The sequence below is a fragment of the Ursus americanus genome, chromosome 12 (genome assembly GCF_024610735.1).
Source record: "Ursus americanus isolate L20-20 chromosome 12, mUrsAme1.1.p, whole genome shotgun sequence".
In the NCBI taxonomy this organism is placed as follows: Eukaryota; Metazoa; Chordata; class Mammalia; order Carnivora; family Ursidae; genus Ursus; species Ursus americanus.
The window spans coordinates 46,025,467-46,048,584 of NC_142138.1; the positions used below are offsets into that span (position 1 = coordinate 46,025,467).

General features: G+C 47.4%; 1 protein-coding gene and 1 pseudogene across 1 annotated transcript in view; both read right to left on the reverse strand.

Annotated features, from left to right (window-relative positions):
* The window catches only part of CNN3 (calponin 3), a 28,850-nt gene that overhangs the window by 5,440 nt on the left and 292 nt on the right, over positions 1-23,118 (reverse strand). The gene's annotated exons all lie outside the window — the stretch shown is intronic.
* Positions 4-23,115, reverse strand: LOC148109188 (small ribosomal subunit protein eS7 pseudogene; annotated as a pseudogene).

Below are 23,118 nucleotides of genomic sequence, written 5' to 3' on the forward strand. Positions count from 1 at the left end.
AAACACAAGTCAACCAACTTTGGAAGAATTTTCACTAAAGCGTCAAAAACTGCTGACTTCAACTTGTTCTTTTATGATCCATTAAGACCACAACTGTGACATGCAGTAAATTACACTCACTCGAGTTCACTGGCAAATCTAACCGACTATTACAGCTTCAGTAACTAATGAAAAATTTTTGGTTAAGGCGGTTGTTACACAAAATTTGAATAGTACATGGAGAGAAGCAGGGATAGAAAAGGAGAAACTATGGATCAAGACAAGACCGATTTCTACTCAGGACACGGAGGAAACGACAAGAGTTAACAGCGTATTACAATATGGCACCGGCCATGTTACATTTTAAAGATTAAGTCATTAGTTACCAGATTGCCCCCAAAAAGAGGGCGGTAGAATTCCGACACATGCCAACTGTTTTACATATATTTCAACTGGCCAAGACCTTTCAGTCCAATAGTTTTGCTGCCTGCAAAGTGCTGGTGTTTCTATGCTTCTGTTTAGCCAAACGCCACGCACGCATGCCTCGCACTGATTGCTGTCCTTGCGGTACAAAACTGAAGCTCTGTTTACATCGTCTGTATCCTATAGACTCCTCCCAAAAGTCACTTTCAGACTGTGAGGACCTAGCACCGTACCTACCATCCAAACATTTAATAAAACTAAAAGAAAATTTAACTCTTCACTTACAGAATTCTAATGATAAAGGCAACTTAGCAACACAGATGCTAAAACCTACTACACACGGATTTTCAAAGATCTCTTCATACTTAGACCAGAAACCTCAATTAAAAAATAAAATTCACACAAGACATTGTTAAAAAACACATGCTCAAGTTCTCAAGCTATTCCTTGTTCTAGGAATATTAAAGGGGGCTGGTTAGCCAATTAAGGAGAAGAACACATGGGGGCGCCTGGGTGGCACAGCGGTTAAGCGTCTGCCTTCGGCTCAGGGCGTGATCCCGGCGTTATGGGATCGAGTCCCACATCAGGCTCCTCCGCTGGGAGCCTGCTTCTTCCTCTCCCACTCCCCTGCTTGTGTTCCCTCTCGCGCTGGCTGTCTCTATCTCTGTCGAATAAATAAATAAATCTTAAAAAAAAAAAAAAACACCGCTGGAAAGAAGAGATTAGGTATCGTTCTTCTTCTCATTACACGGGTGAAAATGCCACCAAGAAGCAGACAACACCCAGGGGGATGGAGACCGTGACGCACTTGTAGCCGACTACAGTGGCGTCCATGGAAATGGGGGTGAACACAGAAACATTTGCTTCCATAAAACATGCTTAGGTTTCATTAGTGAAATATACAGTCCGGCGACATTTTTGTTAGGGCCTTCGCGTTCTAGGTCCACAGAGGAACCCCCTCGCGGGCCCTCACCACCAAGAGGTGTGGGCGGGGTTTCTGCTTCCCCGCAGGGGGCAGATGACTCCTCTCATCACTGTGTCCTTTAGCGAGACAGCAGTCCCTGATCCGCATTTTCTTCCCAAGTTCGAGAAACTTGGCTCTATGCCTCTGGCAGAATAAGGGATAATTTATTTAAGCTGTAGATTTACTTAGCCAGAATTATAAATGGAAATTCAATGAGTTTACATTTAAATAAGACAACTAACACAGGCCGTGCATCCAGGATCGAATTCTGGCCTGGAGGTTAGTTTACAAAAGGTCAGGCACAACGTACAGCTAGCGCACAATGTGTGTTCCTCGCCTGCCCTCCCGTACTCTCTCTCCTAACACACATTTATTCTGATCTCCGGCCAGGCTGGGTTACACGGGCATCTGGATGTGGGAACAGGAAATGAGGAGGTTAGTGATGCCTGACGAAGGGACACTGACCTCCGGTAAGCAGGAAGGAGCCATCACTCCTATTATACCTCAGGTACACACGCTTAGATAATGAATGTATCTCCCTCAACATATCGGACATACCTGTCTACATAATGGCACCTTTAGAAAACGGAATAAATAATTTGGTAGAAAAAATCTGAAGACGACTATATTTTCACACTGGTTTCTTGTTCTAAGTGAGCAAAAAGTATAAATGTGCGCGGTGGGGAGGGGTTGCGGGATGGATGGAAAGGGAAAGGCAAAGAAGGAACACAAGTACCCCTTAAGCATTAGCTGTGGAAAGCAATCTGGAGTGGAGTTTTTGTCAAAAGCAAAGCACTCTCAATTAGGAGTTGCATTTCAATGAACCTAAAGACAGAGTACGGGCCACAGTTCATAGTTAATCCATCTAACTAACTTCTGATCCATTTCTTGTCTATACAACAAGAAGGCTGAATTCAGTGAGTACACTGGGTCTCTTTCCATTCTAAGTTCTCTAAACCATTTGGTCAACCAGCAAAAATTGTAAGGAAATGCATTCTCTTTATTTTTTTCAAATGTAGAAATGGAAGTTATGTTGGAAGGGTTTGGGGTGTTTTTTCGGGGGGGGAGACCAAATGAGACCAATTATTATTCAACAAAACATCAAAGCATATTTCATTTATTCAAATGCGTCTGACAGATTCAATGTTATGCCCCAAACCACAAAGTGATTGCACATCTAACTTTAAATATCCTAGTAGAAGAGCCAGAGAGAAATTAATCTTCTCTGCTGATTGTTCTTACCAAGGGAGCGATGAGAGAACAAGGACTAGAATCAGCTGGACCTGGGCTCAAACCCTGACTCTACCAGGGACCACTTACAAGACGGGGCTCTACACAGCTGACTCTGTCTCTAGACTCAATGTGACAGCATGTGTGCAGAAAAAATTCATAAGCACATACATGCGAAGTTCAGGACCCCAAGTGGTGAACTAAAAATGAAAAGTAGGTACGATCCATAGTCTATAACTGTTGGTTCTGGTGTAGGGTTTTCCTTCATGTGAACAAGCAGCAAGGATTTTTCTACCCAAATACTGCTAATATTTTTTAAGTAAGTGAGCTTCGGGCAGACAGGCCAGCTAAACAATTCAAAATATTGGAGAATATACTTTTTTTTTTTAAAAAGATTTTATTTATTTATTTAACAGAGATAGAGACAGCCAGCGAGAGAGGGAACACAGCAGGGGGAGTGGGAGAGGAAGAAGCAGGCTCACAGTGGAGAAGCCTGATGTGGGGCTCGATCCCATAACGCCGGGATCACGCCCTGAGCTGAAGGCAGATGCTTAACCGCTGTGCCACCCAGGCACCCCAATATACTTGTTTTTTAAAAAAAGTTTGAAATGAAAAAAAATTCCTATGAAATCATCTAGGGAAAAAAAAATCTATTTCAAATTGTCCTTTAGCTTCTGGCCTGCAGCCCTGTTCGGCAGGACACAGAGACTGAGTGCTTCCTTTAAACGTGCATCAGAACACAGCCCAAGCAAATGTGGTTATGTTAACTACAAAGGTTATTCTTTAACTATCTGATATGCACAACTTTTAAAAATAAAAAGCTTTGGCCAATAAAATTTATTCACTATTTTCATCTAAAAAGCTTTCATTTCTGAACACCCGGCAGAAAAACATGACATTTTCTTCCTTCCAACAAGAAAATTAGCTTAAAAAATTACTTCATTAAGACATCATGGAAATTTTACTCTGATTTGTTTAAAAATCGTTCTTCCAAGTTATTTATAAACATCATTTTCTTCACTCTTCTCCAAGATTTATTTTATCCGATCTTCCCAAGCCACTTTCTCAGAGTTTCTGCCCGCGTCTTTCGAGGACGCAGCGGCCCCCTTCTTCGTGGCCATGCCTCCTTTCCCGAACACCTGCGTCCCGACCCTTCTCACGGGCAGGCGCACCTCCTGGCGACTGTGGTACCCCGACTGGGAGCACCTGCCGCAGGCTCCCCACCAACGCTCACCAGCGTGCTCCTGCCGCATCCGATCAGACCATCGATCAGACCATCAAGAGACGACAACAATGAGACGGAAGAAGGCCTCTGGGGCACTGCGGCCGAGCGTCCGCCCTCCTGCCTGTCCTGCTCCCACCCCGCGGGCGTCTTCAGTTGCCCCCCTTCCTCCTGTGCTGGGGCTGATGCTCAGGCCGAGGGTGGCATCAGCCTTCTGCCCTTCCCGCCCTCCGCCTCGCGCCCCGGAACCACGAGCCCCCGTGTGGCGTCACCCTGTGGTTCAAGGGCAGCTCAATCCTGGCTAGCTGCACGACCGTTCTTTCGGATTGCTACGTAACATTAAACATTAAAAAATAATGAACAGTACAGAAATATGGAGTGTGCATGTTCGATGGGGGTACTACTGCCCCCCAAAGGGGTGAAAATAGGTTCTTGTGGTGGGCACAGAAAACCACCGTGGACACTACAATACTCTGTGACCCTCCCCAACAAACTCGATTCCTTTGTACTCAATTCGGTGGGAGTCAGGAGGCAATTAGGAAAGACTTCTACAGACTTTCTCCAGGGAAGCGTTGATGGAAACGAGGCTGAGAAGCACCCAGACCATGAAAACGCACAAGTCTCTCTTCGACAACCCCCCGCCGCCGCGCCATCCTACTCCTTTCCCAGAGAGAAGCACCTGTCTTCTGCCACTTCTTCCACGGGCACAGTATATGAGGGCGAGTCCAGTATAAAACAGCACGAGAGTCAGGCCGCCTCCACGAGCTCGAGCCCGGAGGGCCTAGGCGTCCTAACAGCAAGGGGAGACTCTAGATCAGACAACAGCCGACAGCCATCCCTCCCGGGCACTGAGGTCTGAGAAGCTGCCCCACCAGAATCCCTGAAAGGGAAAACAGCGGGGAGGGACACCGAGCTTCAAAAACATCTCAAAAAGAGACCCCCAAGTGCAGTTCCTGCACGGTTTTTATGGTGCTTCTCAGCGTAAGCAGGGAGCCTTCAGCTAAAGTGTAATTTAATGAAAAGGTGGGGGTGCACCCAGCACGAGGAACAATGATTATATAGATATGACGAGAACTGTCTGAGGGCCCTACTTATGCCCAGGGATGTTCCAGAATCTACTGAAGAATGAAGACGTATCTTTCCCATGTACTCCTCACAATGTATTCTTATCACAGTGCTTGGTAGAACCTGGAAGCAGACAATTCCAGATCACTGAGCTCCCTGTCGCATTGAACCAAGATAATCCAGCATCACCCCAAACCCTCTAAGTACAATCATATTCAATGTAGGTCCCCTCTCTTTCCAGTGTTCCTGTGTCATGGATTTTTTATTATTTTTTAAAGATTTTATTATTTGAGAAAGAGGGAGCATGAGCAGGGGGAGGGGCAGAGGGAGAGAGACAAGCAAACTATCTGCCCAGCAGGGAGCCCGCTGCTGAGGCCCAATCCCAGGACCCTGACATCATGACCCAAGCTGAAGTCAGATGCTTAACTAACTGAGCCGCTAGGCAAGCCCCCCACCTTTTAAAATATTTTATTTATTTATTTATCTGAGAGCGAGTGAGAGAGGAAGCGAGCGTGTCTTAAGCAGACTCTGTGCTGAGTGCGAAGCCCAACTCAGGCTCAACCCCACCACCCTGAGATCAAAACCTGAGACAAAAACAAGAGTTGGACACTTAACCGACTGAGCCACCCAGGTGTCCCATGGGTTCTTCCTTCAATGTCTTTCTCCATTACTCCTTCCTTCGGTCTGTCATTCGAGGGCTACTACGTACCAGTTAGCTTCAAAGGCAAAGTCTCGGCCCTGAAAAGCTTACATTCTAGTGGAAAGAGACAAACACCTATTAAAGATTTTATTTATTTATTAGAGAGAGAGAAAGCATGTGCACGCATGTAAGCAGAGGGACAAGCTACTCCACACTGAGCGCAGAGCCCCATGCGGGGTATCAATCCCAAAACCCTAAGATCATGACCTGAGCCGAAATCAAGAGTCGGAGGCCCAGCTGACTAAGCCACCCAGGAGCCCCAACAAATACCTATTAATAAGGTGTGTTAAGACATTTGCAGAATAAAATAATAATGATGATGAAGATGTAGAGTATTTAAAATAAAGAATAGAGGGGAGCCTGGTTGGCTCCGTTGGTGGGGCATACGACTCTGGATCTCAGGGTTGCGGGTTTGAGTTCCACATGTTGGGTGTAGAGATGACTTCAAAATAAAACCTTAAAATAACGAACAGAACCCACTGGGACTACCACTGTCCTAATATGAGGACCAAATAGATTGCCATCTGAACACCACGATGCCTCTTCCCTTCTTTATTATCTTCCATTCTTGATACCTCATGCAAGACAATGAACAGGCTTTAACATTTCCTTACCTACTCCCCCCCCACACACCTTTGCAAATTTTTAAAGTATTCATTCATACTATGGATACAACAAACGAGATCTCAACCCTTGAAGTCAAACTTCAAAAATTTCCCAAAACTGTGTTCCCAACTCTAGTGTGACCTAAATAAGTAACCTAATCCTGACAACCCCATTTCTCACAGGTAGTCTTCCTTCCGGGACCACTGTGAGCATGAAGCCTGCTCCACGGGTAAAGAAGGGCGTATCTCAATGCCTGACACATCGGAGTTAATGCTCTCCTTTTATATGGGCTTGAGTCCAGAGGTACAAAGCTTTCTATTAACCAAACCGCATCGCAACCTGTTCACTTTATTGTCTACAATTCAAAAAGTTCTGCTGGGACTCATCTGGGTTACTGCCCATCGCCACTCACCTCAAAGCTCACTCCTGCCTGTCTTTGCATCCCAAATTCTCATTCTTTTTCAGGTCATTGCTGATGAAAAGGATGAAGTAACTACTTTTTAAAAAGCAGAAATTCTTTCTTATGGGGAATAGAGGTGGGAATTCCAGAGAAAATCCCTTTACATTTGGGATACGAAGGTCAAGGTAGATTGCATGCCTTCCTCAAGGTCACTACAGAATCTGAGACTCCTTCTGTGGTGTGACCTGTGCTAAAGATCCGATGGGGAAGGATTACATATTCCAGAGCTAAGGAAAACCGTATCCGCCTCAGGGAAACAGGAAGGACACCTAAGAGCTTTTTTCTTCCCCCATCATTTGTGTTTACAACTGAAACTCTGTGACTCCCAAGTTAACATCCTTGCTGGTGAGCTGCTTACAGACACCAGAGAGAGCTTCAACCTTGTGCTCCAGGTCACTCTGCTGTGCTTTATCCAAACGAACCTCGGTGAGCAGAGGCTACCCAGCTTCACGTGGACCCTCTCGCCTACAATTCCGCTTGGAAAAACCAAGTCCTCCAGGATTGCGTCACGCACGGCTGTCAAAGTGCAGATCCTGGGACCCTTCTGCTCCTTTTTTGTATGGCTTTTTTTCAAGTTGGCTGAGGCAGAATTCTCTAAGCAATAGACAACATGCTTCCCACTGAACTTTTTCTCCAATTCACACACTAGCCGGACTAGGATTTTCTGGAAAGATTTCAGCTGGGGACTGGGAACAAAGACGATAAGAGCCTTCCAACCACCGCCAACTTCAATTTCCTTGGCTGCTGTTATATTCAGCTCCCTTCACTGGGCTTTGAGGTCCGAGTTCCTCTCCCGCTCAAGGACAGCCCAGGATATGCCGCACCTGAACTCATCCAGCTTCTGGCCATAGGGCTTCACGATTTTCGTGCTGGAACTGAACATGGCTTTCTCCTCGGTGAGCGTACTGGCCTAGGAAGAGCCTACGAGCGTTTTCAAGTCGGGCCTTTCTCTCAGAGGGTCAGCCCGACCTTCAGATCAATGTATCAGCACATGGTACCAGCACAACTTTTTCTCTCCAAATATGTATACTCAAGTAAATACAAAGACATTTTGACACAATGTACCAATACTGTAAGATGGACAATGTTTCTGAACCTAAGAGGAGTTGGGCCACTGCCTAAAGCAAACAGCATAACTAATAAATAAGAAAATGCAGAAAAAATAGAATGTCAATTTTGTCTTCTCTATCTAGAAACTGACCTTCAGACTACATAGCTTAGAATATACATAGTTCAAACTTGGACTCTGAACCCCCAAAACAAATAATCCCTTAAAAAAAATGGACAGAAGACATGAACAGAGATTTCTTGAAAGAAGACATACAGATGGCCAACAGACACATGACAAGATGCTCAACATCAGTCATCATCAGCGAAATGCTAATTAAAGCTACAATGAGATACCACCTCGCACGATCAGAATGGCAAAAAATCAGAAACGCAAGAAACAAAAGTCTTGGCAAGGACGTGGAGAAAAAGGAACCCCTCTGCACTGTTGGTGGGAACGCACACTGGTGCAGCCACTGTGGAAACGAGTATGCAGGTTCCTCAAAAGTTAAAAATAGTATGATCCAGTAACTGCATTACTGGATATTTACCGGAAAAATACAAAAATACTAATTCAAAGAGATACATGCACCCCCATGTTTACAGCATTATTTACCACAGACAATTATGGAAGCAGCCCAAGTGTACATCCATAGATAAATAGATAAAGAAGTGGTTGGGGCGCCTGGGTGGCTCAGTTGATTGAGCGTCTGTCTTCAGCTCAGGTCATGATCCCAGGGTCCTGGGATTGAACTCTGAAGCAGGCTCCCTGCTGAGCAGGGAGACTGATTTTCCCTCTCCCTCTGCCTGCTGCTCCCTCTGCTTGTGCTCTCTGTCAAATAAATAAATAAAACCTTAAAAAAAAAAATGTGGTGTATATATGTGTGGGTGTGTATGATGGAATACTACTCAGCCATAAAGAGGAATGAAATCTTGCCATTTGCAATGATACAGATGGAGCTAGAGAGTATTATGCTAAGTGAAATAAGCCAGAGAAAGACAAATACCATATAACTTAACTGTGTGAAACAAAACCGAGAAAAAAAACAAAAATGAACAAAGGGGTTAAAAAAAAAAAGTGAAAGACACAATCCAAAAAACAGACTCTTAACTATGGAGAACAAGGGGGTGGGGGAGATGCTGAATCACTCTATTGCACACCTGAAACTAATATAACACTGTATGTTAACTATCCTGGAATTAAAATTATAAAAAAATAATAAAAAGACATCTATCTATCTATATAAACGAATGAATGAATGAGTGAGTGTTGCTTTGAAATTTCAAATCTCAGCAAGTAGGAGTAAGCCTAGAGGCCAGATTCCCAGAAGAGTTCAGACTCAGAAAGAACGATGAACAAAGACGCACGTATTAAACAGCTCAGTGTTTAACCAAAGTTAACAGGAACCTAGATGTGGGCCCACTGCTTCCTGACCCCGACCCAAAAGGCAAGGGCCTCTCTACTACAGGCTGAAGAGCCTGCGGTCATGCTAGAGCGGACTCCTGGAGAGACGGTGTGCAGCTACCTGGGCAGGGGGCGGAGGGTTGGGGGGTGCTGAGGGGAGGCAGTCATCCCCAAGTAGGAGCCAGCACACCCACGGCAAGCCACATCCAACGTGCCTATGTCCTCTCCTTGGGGGCAGGACAGGCTTCAGTCCTCTTGGACCCCTAGCGTGCACGCCGGGTGCACAGTGGGTCCTCAATAAATGAGTTTTCATCCACTGACAGTAGTACCAACTGGAGAAATGCTACAGATTTAAAGATGTATCTTGTTTCGGAAAGGCATCTGCATGTGAATGCTGCTGGTTTTTCTAGGCACCACACCTCCTTGATCTACCAATCTAGTCATCTTAGATGGATCACTAGGGCCATATTTGTTTTACTTTCTCATAAAAGCCCCTATGTCTATGGCACTCCTTAGGTCCAGGTTAGTGACTCTAGAAGTGGGGGCTGGTCAGAAGCAACCACCATGCCCACTGCGCTGGTCCACGTCAAGGCAGGAGGAGCTCCCGGTGATATGTACCTTCAGGCTTACATCTACATCTGTTCTCTTCTGCGTTTTCATTATATAGATATAGTTTTTTAAAGATGTATTTATTTGAGAGAGAGATCGCACACAAGAGGGGGAGAGGGAGAGAGAACCTCAAGCAGACCCCACACTGAGCGCAGAGCCCAACACGGTGCTCCATCTCACGACCTTGAGATCAGGACCTGAGCTGAAACAGGGTCGGATGCTCAACAGACCGCACCACCCCCGCGCCCAAGTCTCTTCTGTTGTGGTAACAAATTAACAACTGACAACCTGGAAACTGGTGGACATACTTTCTAAACTTAAGGAAAACTAAATTGGTAATAGCTCAAAAGAAACAAAGTTCAGTTTCAGAAAATCATAGCTTAATAAATTATTCCAGATATATGTAAAATCCTGCAGCAAGTTCTAGAACTAACTAGTCATGCATACTCAATAAGCTAAACTACTCTGTCTAAAAAAACTAATGCTGTCTTGGTCTGCACAGGTGTACAATTCTTTATAAAATACTACTGCTTGTCTTATGTGCTTGACAACACAGCTCTGTGAGGTAGCCAAGGAGAGGATTATTTAAATAAAACAAGTGTGAGAAGAGTATGTGAACCAGAAAACCTTATGCAATTGTCGTCGCCCTTACTTTATAAAGAGGGAAAACCAACTCGCCAAAGCAAGGATTAGAATCCTTTGACATGAAGGTGTCTTATCTACCTCATCACAGTGATCAAAACAGCATGAGTCAGTGCTCTGTAGTCAAACAAAGGAGTTACTTAATAATCCCACTGGACCCAACAGGTTCAACCGCATCTGTGGCATTACTGTGATCAATTCTGAGTGCTGCATTCTAAGAGGGGCCACTGACAAACGATCAGTTTCTAGAAGAGGCAAACTGAATGGAGGAAAGAGGAGAAAAATCATCCACGGCCCATAAGGAGAGACTGGTCAGCCAGGAGCGGCTATATATAACCTAGAAGGGACTTCAGGGGCAAGAGAAGAAATAGGCTAATACCATCTAAATATTTAGATCAAAGTCATATAGGGGCACCCGGCTGGCTCAGTCAGTGGAGCGTGCAACTCTTGATCTACATCCGGGTTGTGAGTTCGAGCCCCACACCTGGTTATGGAGATTACTGAAAAATAAAAATCTTAAAAAAAAAAAAAAGGCCTATAGAAGAGGAAGTCCATCTATTCTGAATGGCACACTGGAAGTTCTAGGGCGACGCACTGGACGCATGCAGGAACGGAGCGCGCGCACGCGGGTGCCAGCCAGCACAGGCGGGGAGACCCACGAGAAAGCCTGCTGGAGAACATGGTCTTGCTTCGGAAGGAGGCCGGCTGGGTCTTGACTCTGACGTTGCGGCAGAAATCCCGCTGAAAGGGGACTGTCCCTGAAGCCCCACGGGCAAAGCAGATGAACACAGAGCACTCCTCCGTGCTGGTTCCTTCGCCTCACGTCCAGGATCTGAGGCTCCGCCTCCCGCACGGCTCCTCAGACCTGCAGGCCTCCGGGGTATTGGCGGCCATCTACATCTTCAGGCACCTGCGTCCTCAGCAGGCATCCAGGTGCCGCCTCCATAACCTGAGTCGGCCCGTGGACGGCCTGAAAAGTTGCCCTTTGTTTCTATAACCACAGGGGACATCACGGCAGTGACCTTTCTGTAGCTCTGGCATGCACACTCACTCCTCATCAGTGATACGGCAAGTCGGCTTCATAGGGTGGGTCCTGTGACCTGAGGGGGCATGAGATCCACCTCCAAGGCCCCAAGTGTACACTGTACTTACAAGGAACTCGCCTCTACTGACCCAGGAAACGCCCTCTGCTCCCACATCGCTGACCACGTTCATCCAAGTGCTCCCAGCTGCCCACCCCGAAGGTGAGTCAAAACACACATCACCCCCTCACTCTGAGCTACTGATGGCCCATGGGCAGAAAGGAGGCCAAGGAGAAGCAGGACACCAGGCTTTCAGTACGTCGGGAGCTCCCTCCTGTTGGGGGCCGAGCTCTAGATCTCAGATCATGAATGCCTTTTCTGACTACAGCCGAGTCTGTCCCTTGGAGAGAGCTGGCTCTACACAACCAGGGAAGAACAGAGCTCGGATACCTCACCTGAAACAGGCTGGATGCTGGCCAGGGAGATGGCACAGGAGTCCTCCAGAGACGTTAACTGTGCAAGATACCAGGGCCTTTTTCTCCCCAGTGAAAATTAGATACGAAATGTCCATCAAAAAGCAGGGCGGAATTTCACATTTCCTCTTTTTAAAAAATTTTTATAACTTACATCATGAAATAGCATATGAAGATACAGGACTCTCAACTTGAGACCCTAAGTAAAAAGCTTTTTGGTTCACTTTAATGGGGAGTATGAAAAAAAATGGAAGTCAAAAGTAAGGTTCCAACACCTTCATGTCACCAAGTCCCACACACAACTACCAGGAAAGTCAGGACAGATACACACTAGGGTGCAAGCTGCTTCTACACTGAAACAAAAAAAGGGAAGAGTTCAAGACTGACAGAGTTCCTTAAAAACAACAACAACAGTTTGACCATGGTTCCCTCGTCCAGTCCTGAAGGGCAGGAGGCCGCATCCCGACCACACGGCGAACCGCACGCTGTGCGGGCCTGGAGCTGCCGGCCGGCACGAGAACACGGTTCCTCGGAAGCACCGTGCCGGCCGCGGAGTGCGGGCAGAAGTCTCTTGGAGGCTACGTCGCGAAGGCCTGCTAAAGACAGCCAGGCACAAAAACAACAGGAACCCAGCTTCGCATCCCTTCCAGATCAAGGGCCGAGGGCATGAGAGCGAGCGGCGCACAGGCCGCGAAGGGGCCTCGCGGGCCTCAGCAGAGAGAAGCAGCCGAGGCAACAGCGTGTCCGGCACGCAGCCCCCTGGCCCACCTCCTCCCGCTGCCGCCACCGCCCGCACCCTCGGCCCGGAAGACAAGGTCAGGAGCACAGTGACACCCCTCCTTCCCGGGAGAGGGCGAACCCACAACGGCTCGGGAGGAGAGGTCTCCCCCACCTCAGCTGTTCCGGTCCTCTTACGGGTTCCTTCCCCACTTTCCATGGGAACCTTCTTCCCTCTACTGCCTCGGCCCCACTCACCGTGGGTACTGAGCCCCGCCCCTTACTTGGTCCATCAGTGGGCACAGACCACCCCCCACCCTGTCGGAAACAAGTGCATCTGTTTTTTTTCTTTTGAACATAGCTGACACACAGTGGTACAGGTGTCCAGCACAATGATCTCACTTCTTTGCACACGATGCAACACGCACCACGACATGCATATATACGTATATATTTAAGGAATCCTACACCCATCCTGGGGTTTGAACTCAAGAGTCGCACGCTCTTGCAACTGAGCCAGCCAGGTTTGATTAAACCTGCTGCCAGCTTCCAACACTGTCCTGTTTCTTTCACTTCATGACAAACCTCTCCATTTAGTACTTTTTCCTAACATCTCTGGAAATTTGCTCTACTGAAGACCATCTCTCAAAAGGTCACCAGTGACCCCTCAGTAGCCAAATCCAGTGCTGTGTTTCTGCAGCACTCCAGAAAGCCCCTTCAATCTCTCCTCCTGTGGCTTCTTAAAGGACATCATCCCCGAGCTTCCCTCTCCGGCCTGCCTTCTCCCCTTCTCCTTGAAAGCTGCCAATTCTCCCTGAGTTCTGGCTTCTGGTTAAAACAGTGAAGAGCATGGGCTCCGGAAGCTGAATGCTCAGGTTGGAGTCCGAGCTCCACTGTGGCTGTCTCCTCACGTGGAAACTAGAGATCACTAACAGCGCTTACATCAGGGAGTTGCTGGGAAGAATGAATGACTTAATTCATGTAAACCATGAAGAAATCAATAAATGTCAACCTTTACCCTTCTATCTGTGCTTTGCTGGCCATTCCTGTCCAGATACCAAGAAGAGCTCCTCCTTTAAATTCAATGTATCCTACAGAACAGTCACTTGACACTATTTGATAGCCATTTTGATAAGAAATCATTTTGATGCTGCCTACGTTTTCTATTTTAAAAACTACTCAATATCTGGGGCACCTGGGCGGCTCAGTTGGTTAAGCATCCGCCATCAGCTCAGGTCATGATCCCAGGGTCCTGGGATCAAGCCCCATGCTGACTTCCCTGCTCAGTGGGGAGTCCTCTTCTCCCTCTGCCCCTCCTCCTCCCCCCCAGCTCATCTCTCTCAAATAAATAAACAAAATCTTTAAAAGAAAAAAAAAAAAAAACAAAAACCTACTCAGGGTGCCTGGGTGGCTCCGTTGGTTAAGTGCCTTCCACAAAGGTCGTGATCCCAGCATCCTGGGATCGAGCCCCGTGCTGGGCTCCCTCATCCGTGGGGAACCTGCTTCTCCCTCTCTGTCCTCTGGTGCTCGCTCTATCTCTCTCATGCTCCCTCTCCCTCTCCCTCTCTCAGATTAATAAAATTAAAAAAAAAAAAAAAACCAACCCTACTCATTATCATCAATTGGTAAAAGAGATGCCCCCCCCCACTCTGCTGCCAGCTCTCACCTGAGTGGTGGGGTGGCAGAGAGAGCAGGTGTCACAGATGTGACTCCTGACTTGATAAACATGAACTAAAACAAGTGACCTGAATTTTGACAAGGCCACTCTGATACAGTCTATATATATCTTTTTTTTAACATCAAGAGGAGAACCGCCTTCCCTTTCATACCTTTGGTGGGAAGTATAAACTGATTTTTTGGCAGAGCCATTCAGTACTACCTATAACACTTACAAATGTTAGCTCAAAAGTTATGTACTTTTCTACACAAGTACTTTTGAAGGAAACGTCCACCAGAAGGGAGGTAATGAATAAATAACGGGGATCCATACAACAGACTCTAATTCAGTTCTAAAATGGTCGACTGATACTCAAAGCTGCACAGTGGCTGGGTGGGGGTAACCGATACAGGATACTTTCACTACTTCTATATTTTGGTACCGTCTGCATCCTTCACAACACACACTTCATCCACAAAATCGGGGTAAAAAGAGAAGAGGCTCTCCTAGGCAAGGAGCACGGCGCCCTACAGAGACGACGTGTCGGAGAGTCACGGGCTCCACAGGGATCTGGACCCAGGTCTGACTCCAAGGCTACAGCTTTCCTCCACTAGATGTTCTGCTACGCCCAGCCTCCTAACGAGCCCAGATAGGAATGCTCTCTGCACGACAGGGAGCCCAGAGAGCCGTGCTGCCTGCTGGAGGAGGCCCAGCCAGCAGCCTTAGACTCTGTGGCTTCCCGTCAAGTCCTTCCAACTCCCGGAGAGGCAAGAGCGCCTCCGAGAGCAACTGCCGCCAGCATCACCGTATCAGACTGCAGCACCACGACAGGCCGCAGAGCTCGAGACACAGCGTGGATTCGAACCAGCCCGTGGGGAATCTGCAGTCCCAAAGGGCGTTGCCCGTGTGGTTCAAAAGTTCGTAATAAGATACGTGGCAGAGACGCCTCAGACTGAAAACACGTGAACGCCTCCGCCGGCCCCTATAAAAAGAGGCTCCTCCGACACGCATGTTCTAGAAGGTGCTGTGAGACGGAATGCAGGAGGGGTGTCGACCGCCGAGCCGACACTGGGAAGAGGAAAAGAGGAAAACTACAAAATCAAGCCCAGAGAGGAAGAAAATTCAAAATGAAAGCCTGGCTGGCAAAGCACACGCGCGCCCGTGGTGTGTGTGTGTGTGTGTGTGTGTGTGTGTGTGTGTCCCCGTCCGAGGGGAGGTGGGGCTGAGGGATTGATACAACATACAGGTCTCTCGAGAGAGGTAAGGAAAAAGCAGAGACACATGCCCTCCGGTCTTCAGAGCAGAGAATGGGCCCATTCAGGGGAAGGCATATGGCCATATGTGAACTCTCAAGGAAGGCCCTAGAGTTCCAGCTCAGCTGCTAAGCGCCAAGGACGCCGACGAGCTCACACTGTGATGTTTAACATCAGTATAATTTCTATACTCGATTAGAACTATGATTGCTATTGCTATTTTTGCATTCAAAGTGGAATCACATGTTTGAATTAGGAGAGACTCACTACACATGGTATTGATTATCTTCTCTCCTATTTCCTCCCATGTGAAACAAAAGGAGGGAGGGAAAACTGCACTAAGGAAGCACACACTTGCCCCCCCGCCCCCCGGGGGTGTGGAGCCTCGTGCCTCACTAAGCAGGCTGAGAGGCTTGGGACAGTGAGGAAAGATCAGGGTCCAAACATTTGGGAAGGGGGACGAAACAACAACGAAATCACAGCCAGCTCTGTGGAGCCACTCCACAACTAGCATCCCCCGGAAATTTGTGAGGGAGGCGAGGGAAATGGCCATACATGCTTAGGTTGTGTCTCACCCCAGAGTCCTTCAAAGACCTCCTCTTTTTTTCTGCACTCCTGCCTCCAGTTCCCTGGCCTGCCCACTGCAGACTGCCGGGGGCTTCACACCCTGAAGCTTCCCACTGGCTGAAGGAAGATGCTGAAGAAGTTCCCTCCCTACCTCAGAGAGGAAAACTAAGACTAGGTCTTCTGAGCTCATGGACTGACTTCACACAGGTCTAGGTGGAGCCTTCATCAGACCAGTTAAAATAGAAGGCCTCCAGTGACAACCGAGATTTACACACAAAGAGGAAGGGGGGCCTGGCTGGCTCAGTCAGCGGAGCAGTGACGCCTGATCTCAGGGTTGTGAGTTCCGGCCCCAGGTTGGGTGTAGAGGGACCTTAAAGAAAAAAAAAAAAGAAACACAAAGAGGTAAATATGTTTGTCAGTCTACTGTGGAGAACAGGAGGCCTCTCTGAAACCAAGAAATGAAAGAGCTATCTTATCCCGTTTAACATAACTCAATCTCTTTAGAAAAAGCCAAATAAGAACAGGGCCAGAAAGGGAAGTCTCTGGCTCCACACAGAAGTCCCTGGCTCTGCAGACAATGTGGGCAGAAGGAGAACAGGGTTAGAGGCCCTGGGATTTCACAGAGGGAGCACAGGCCACCAGGGGAAGGAGTCTTGCCCGGATAAGGACTCTAGGGGCAGATCCTATTCCTGACACAGAAGCGAAACCCAGAGATACTGCTTGGCATCGTCGTCCCTTATCTGCCAGAAGCCTCATTCAGATACAAACAAATTCCTGAATGAATGTCCAAGTCCTGGACATAATCTCAGGATCTAGAAGATACGAGAAACTCAGAACACGGGACTGCACCTAACCCTCAGGGAACCAGCGGCAAAGTGGAACAATGGCTAACATTTACATAATGTGCACTTCTGGTTCCAGGCATAATTCTAAACACCTTCCATGGACTGTCTGCCTTACTCGTTTCTCAACGACCCTATAAAAGGTAGGTGTTTCCATATTCTTATTTTACAGATGAGACACAGGCTACTTCCCCAAGGTTACCAAGTCAGAGGCAGAACCAAAGATTCCGACCCAGATAGTCTACACGGTCCACGTTCTTAGCCACTAGGTTCTACTTTCTCATGACAAGACCCTGAAGGAGATTAACGGGCATCTTCACGTTCACAAGGATTCCCACGGTCATGTTTTCGTAAAATTTGCAACGAAGTTTTGTTTTGTTTTGTTTTAGAACAACTGACACCTCCTCCCCCTCCCCAAATTGCGTAAGCCTCAGGCCCCACAGACAACGAGGATCTGCGCCGGGCTCAGGAAATCCTTAACCAAAACCTGAACACAAGTACGCTCGAGTAACAGCTAAGAGCCCTCTATGGCTAGGAATGCAGAGTTCAGAGGAACCACTGTGCGTGGACTGTATGCCACAGGAGTCTAATGCCTACAATAAAATGAAACTCGCCAAAAATCTAAGGAGAACCCCTCCCACCACCTAGCTGTAATGAGAAGGTAGTAAAGCATCTTCTCGTTCTCGTGGGTATAATGGTAACTGGCTGAAAAGCCAAAACCATCCAATTGTGCTTCATTTTTTTTTTACTGTTACAGATAATAATCATGGTTCACAACACACTTTTAAGTGAAAACACTCACTAACCCCACGTTCCCAACCTGGAAGGGCAACAGTACCGGGAGAAAGGACGCACCTCTGGTTGACTAGAGTAGCAAGGTCTTCTCACCGAGCTTATTTTTTCTAAGTAAGGTCCACACCCAACATGGGGCTCCAACTCATGACCCTGAGTCACATGCTCCACAGATTAAGCCAGACACAGAGGCAGACAAAGAGTACGATTTCCACGAAGGAAAGAGTGTAAAAAGCTGTGGGTTGGGGCGCCTGGGTGGCACAGTCAGTTGGGCGTCCCACTTTTGGTTTCAGCTCAGGTCAGGATCTCAGAGTTGTGAAATCCAGCCCCGCAAGGGACTCTGTGCTCAGCAGTGAGTCTGCTTGAGATTCTCTCTCTCTGCCCCTCCCAGGGGGGCACGCTCTCTCTCTAAAATAAATAAATAAATCTTAAAAAAAGAAAAGAAAGGAAAAGCAAAGCAAAGCTGTGGGTCACAGGACAGTGAGCTTGATAATGATCTTCATTAAAATTCCAGAGTGAAGAAGTCTCAGTATTTTAAAGAGGAAAGCACGGTACCCCTTCTCAAGTTAGCAAATGTATTTTCTGGAACTGTTTTGGTCAAGACAAGGGGAAAAAAAGAGGGCAGGTAAACCACAAGGGCACGTCCCATCCAGGTCAGCGGAAAGACCACTTTGCAGGTGGTCTTTGGGAGACGGGGGCATCCCACAGAGCCTTCCAGGAGGGACTTCTACTCTCCTAATTTGTGAGTCTAAGAAAGAGCCTCAGGGGCAACTCTCTCCGGTCCCCTCCCTCCTCGGGAACTTTGTACTATCACTTTGCTATTGCTCAATAAACCTTGCTTAAGTGTCTGCCTTTGGCTCAGGTCACGATCCCAGGGTCCTCGGACCCAGCCCAATGTCAAGCTCTCCACTCAGCGGGGAGCCTGCTTCTCCCTCTCCCTCTGCCTGCAGCTCTGCCTGCTTCTGCTCTGTCAAATAAATAAAATCTTTAAAAAAATAAATAAACCTTGCTTTGCTCCCAAGAAAGAGCCTCAGCAACAAAGGAATTTTCTTGGTAATGAGTTTTAACAAGCCGTAAAAATCACCTGATCCTCCCAAAATATCCCACTGCACTACAGAATACTTTCACGAAGAATACTCTAACAGGGTTGATTTCCAATTTTTAAAGATAGTAAAATCTACTCCTGATGGGTCAATTCATTAAATCACATATACTGTGATTAATTAAATCACAGATAGTAAAATCTACTCCTGATGGGTCAATTCATTAAATCACATATACTGAGCACCAACTACGTGCCAAGTTATATTCTAAAATACAGAGAGTGATGTATTTCATCAAAGAGTAAAACCGGAACCCGAATGGCTGGTGGAAAGAGACAATAAACAGAAGTTCTGAATTAAAAACCTATTTCTGGGGGAGCCTGGATGGCTCAGTGAGCAGAGCATGGACTCTTGATCTCAAGGTCATGAGTTCAAGCGCCACACTGGGTATGGAGCAAAAAAAAAAAAAAAAAAAAAGCTAAAGCTAAATTCATGTACACCTTCGCCACGACGCCGGTGCCCGACTAGCAGACCAAGGCAGACCGCCTCAGGGTGCGGTCTCCAGCTGGAGTCCACCGTCACCCGGGGTCCGTAGTCAGGAACACTCCAGGAGCGACTGCTCATCCAAAGGCAGGCAGGCTGGCAGGACTCGGGGGCCATTTGGTCCTATTTAATTATTACTATATGATTGTTTAACCTACTCTTCCGTGATTTACAATTTCAGTAATAAGTCTTCTGACATGGTTTTTAGCTGTTGAGGTTACCTTTTAGTAACCAAGAAGATTCTGCGGGAAGATACTTTGCTCAAATCACACATTCCACGTGAGCAGGAACAGTGAGAACAGGCATTCCTATCCCATTCTTCTTAATAGTTCAGACAGATTCCCCCCAAAACACCCTGAGGTAAGATAATTTCAGCTCTACACACTCCCCCCACAACTGACTTCCCTCCACTTGTCCTGGGACCTCTCGGCTCCCTACCCCATTGGCTCTAAGACTGGTGAGGGCGGGCTTCCTTGCATCCTAACTTTAGGAGGAACTTCCCTGGCTCCAACATCTTGTCAGAGCCAAGCATCAGGACATACTGTGCTTTCCTTGAGGACCTGTCCTGTTTTCCCACAGCTTAAAGGGCACAGAACTGTATTCCTTTTCATTCTGGTCCCCAAACTGCAGTCAAGGGTCTGGCTCATCCTGGAGAATACATGCAAGACCTTACTACTTTATGAGTGTCTATGCACCCACCGAACTGTCTACACCAGCTTCTGTACTATCCCTGACCCTACACTCTATTATGATCTTCGTAGATGGAAAGTTACTGACTCTCACTGTTTAAAGATGTGGTTCAGAGTCCATGCTGAAGGATTCTACTTTTTTAGGCTGTTTTCAAACTTCCTGCCCATTAAAAAAAAATTAATTACAAGTTTGACATGTTTTGCCATGTATTATCATCTTGTCGAATAAGTATCTTAAGCTTACAGATTTTTCCCTGAAATTTTACTAATTAAAAGTACTTAAGAGCAAAGGCTTCCTCAATTCCTTGATGAACTGCTTTCACAGCTGGAATATAGAAAGACCAAAGGCTTATTTAATAGAAATGGAATACTTAACAGAGGCAGTGACAAGTCTAAGCAATAGATTGCCAATATTCTATTACTAAGAACTAACAGCTACAATATAGTCACTGAGTACTTACTACAAACACACATCTCAATGCAATGCTTAGGGGCAGTAACTATCATTCCCCTCATCTTACTGATTAGGAAACAAGGACAGAGATACCCACTAACTTGCCCAACATCATACAAGGCAGTAGTGGCAGAGGGAGGACTAGAACCCATGTCTGCTCAATTCCAAGGTCCATTCCACACTGCTTCCTGAGGATGTTTGTATTTTTATCCATTTTGTTAAATGAAGTTTTGGGGGAAGGGGGGAGAACACTTTACATTTAAGCGACATATGTTATGCAATACATAAAGACAAAACAGAAAGAAGTCAAAAGGCGTCCAAACCAAGCGATATCAAAGTTCGTGTTCCATACACCCAGTCCACTGTTGGCTCTGTGTCCTCAGCTGAAGTGCAGTATCTCATACAAAAGCCTAGCAAACATGGATATTCGATTTCCAAGCCCAGAACAGATGAAAACAGCATTGCGTGAATGATCACAATGTCAAGAAGTAACAGGTGGACAGCAAAAGTGGGTAGGGTGGGGCAGACAATAGTGACTTCACTAAGATATCACTTTTAGAGTGAAAATTCTTAGAATATTCCAACTGTCTTCTGTGATCTTAAGCAAATCACACCGTCTGAGCTTCAGCATCCCGATCTGTAAATGATGTTGGATAGCCCCAGCCATCCTTTCCACCTCACGGGCTGCAGTGCTGTTAAGATCAAAAGACTTCCTATGAAAGGGTACCCTACGAAGGACCCATATAAATGAAGGGGGTTGTTAAAATATGGCTTTGGTGCTTACAGGAATAAACCCACAGTTATAGAAACCGAAAGCTATAACTAACTTTCCGAAGGCTCTGAAAAGTGAGGTTTTACTGTTTTTAAAAATGTATAATAATTATAGTGATCTAGCCTCAGTCTCTGCATTTCCTTCGTTGGTCTGCTCAATAAAAAGTAGGAAAAGGGCAGAAGCTGCTTCATTAGTCAGCAAAAAGAAATTAATATGGATATTAACATCCAAGAAAAATAAGTCACTTGAAGGACTGCCAAAGTTATCAGGACCTCATTTACAATGCAAAAGGTAGAGACTCAACGGCTGCCGGCCAAGAATCACAAGGGCGAATTAAAATTAATGTGCAGAAACCACGCCAGGGTATCCCATCCAACAATTTGGACTTGCCGGTTGCTCTGAAAAGATTCCTAAAGCTCCATTTGTAAACCTTGGAAAGAACCGAACGATCAGACACCAACCACTTACTTTTCTGTCCTTTAAAAAAATGTCCAGGAGACTGTTTTCTAATAAGGGCAACACACTTGACAAGGTAAAGGACCTCAACGTTCCAATTTTAGATTCGGGGACTAAAATCAATGCTTTGTTTCACCGACTGTTCAGAATTTATTAACAACTGAATTACGATGCGCGGGCTGTAACAAGGGTGAGAAGAGACAGAACTCTTCCTTGGGGTTTGACAACGGTGCGCTTCATTGCCTCTCGATAACTCAGTCTACACCGCAGACACCCCCAACACCGGGATGTTGCAGCCCCGACAACGCCAGCGTATTCTCCCAGCGGTCGGACGGTGCGGTAGCAACCCTGACATGCTTCGGCTCCCGGGAGGTTAATGGGAATGAAACCACAGCAGCCCTCCTTTGTGGCGCTTTGGCCAGACCAGCAGAAAGGAGACAATGAGTGTTCTGTGCGCAGTTCCGCGCCGATTGGCTGCGCTCTCCCCCCAGAAACCCCTGATGTCATGGGCTTGGAATGCAGGGAGGGAGGGAGGAAGGAAGGAGAGGATTTGGGGAGGGGGACGTCTCTCATCTCTTTCCCAGACCAAAAGTCCCAAAGATAAACCCAATGCATTCTTATGCTAGGCAGTGGCAAAGCTGAGAGTTACCAAAGCCAAATCACTCCTAACTTCAACCAGCCGCAGCAAATATACCCCAAACAAAAGCAACCCACGAAAATATCCTTGATATCGTTAAAGTCTAATGTACTACAAACTTCTGTTTTTTTAAAAAAATCTCAACTCTACAGCAGATATCACTCCCAAGGCGGCGCGCTCAGGCTTTGTCTGTTTTCTGCAGGAGCACAGCAGCAATTGGCCTCGAGGTACCGCGATTCGCAAACTGGGAAGGGTCCGGGGCTCCCTGGGGTCGGTGGACCGCTCAACGGTCCCCTCCCCGGGAAGAAGCAAGAAACAATGGGGGGCCCAGTTCGGCCACGTAACTGACTAACTTTGCTTGTGGCTGAATTCGGCCAGGGGTTGGGGTAGGAGAAAACTGCTGGGTCGGGCAGCTGCCTAGGCCGGGGCGGACGGCGGGGGCTGCGTGCTGGGTCCCCAGCCGCGCCGACGGGCCCCACCTAAGGGCGAATGACCAGGCAGGAGCGCCCTCTTCCCGGAGGGGCGCGTCCTGCAGCCACGGACAGGCTCCGGTAACTGCAGGCTGGCGCTGCGGGATTCCAGGAGCCCGGGAACTCACCTCCCGCCACTAGTCCCAGCCCGCGGCGTTTAACAAAGCCGGGAGAACGCCCGGGGGCCGGCGCTTCGAGCCCGGCGACGGGACCGGGACGCGCGACCACTCTCGCGCCGCCCCGACGTCTCCTTCCTGCAAAGCCCGACAGCCCAGGCGCTCAGAGGCGAAGCGCGGCCCAGCGCCGCCCCAGTCCCAGAGACCCCCGGGCGGCGTCTAGCTTCCCACCCCTCGCCCAGGGCTCCACCCGAGCCCCGGCG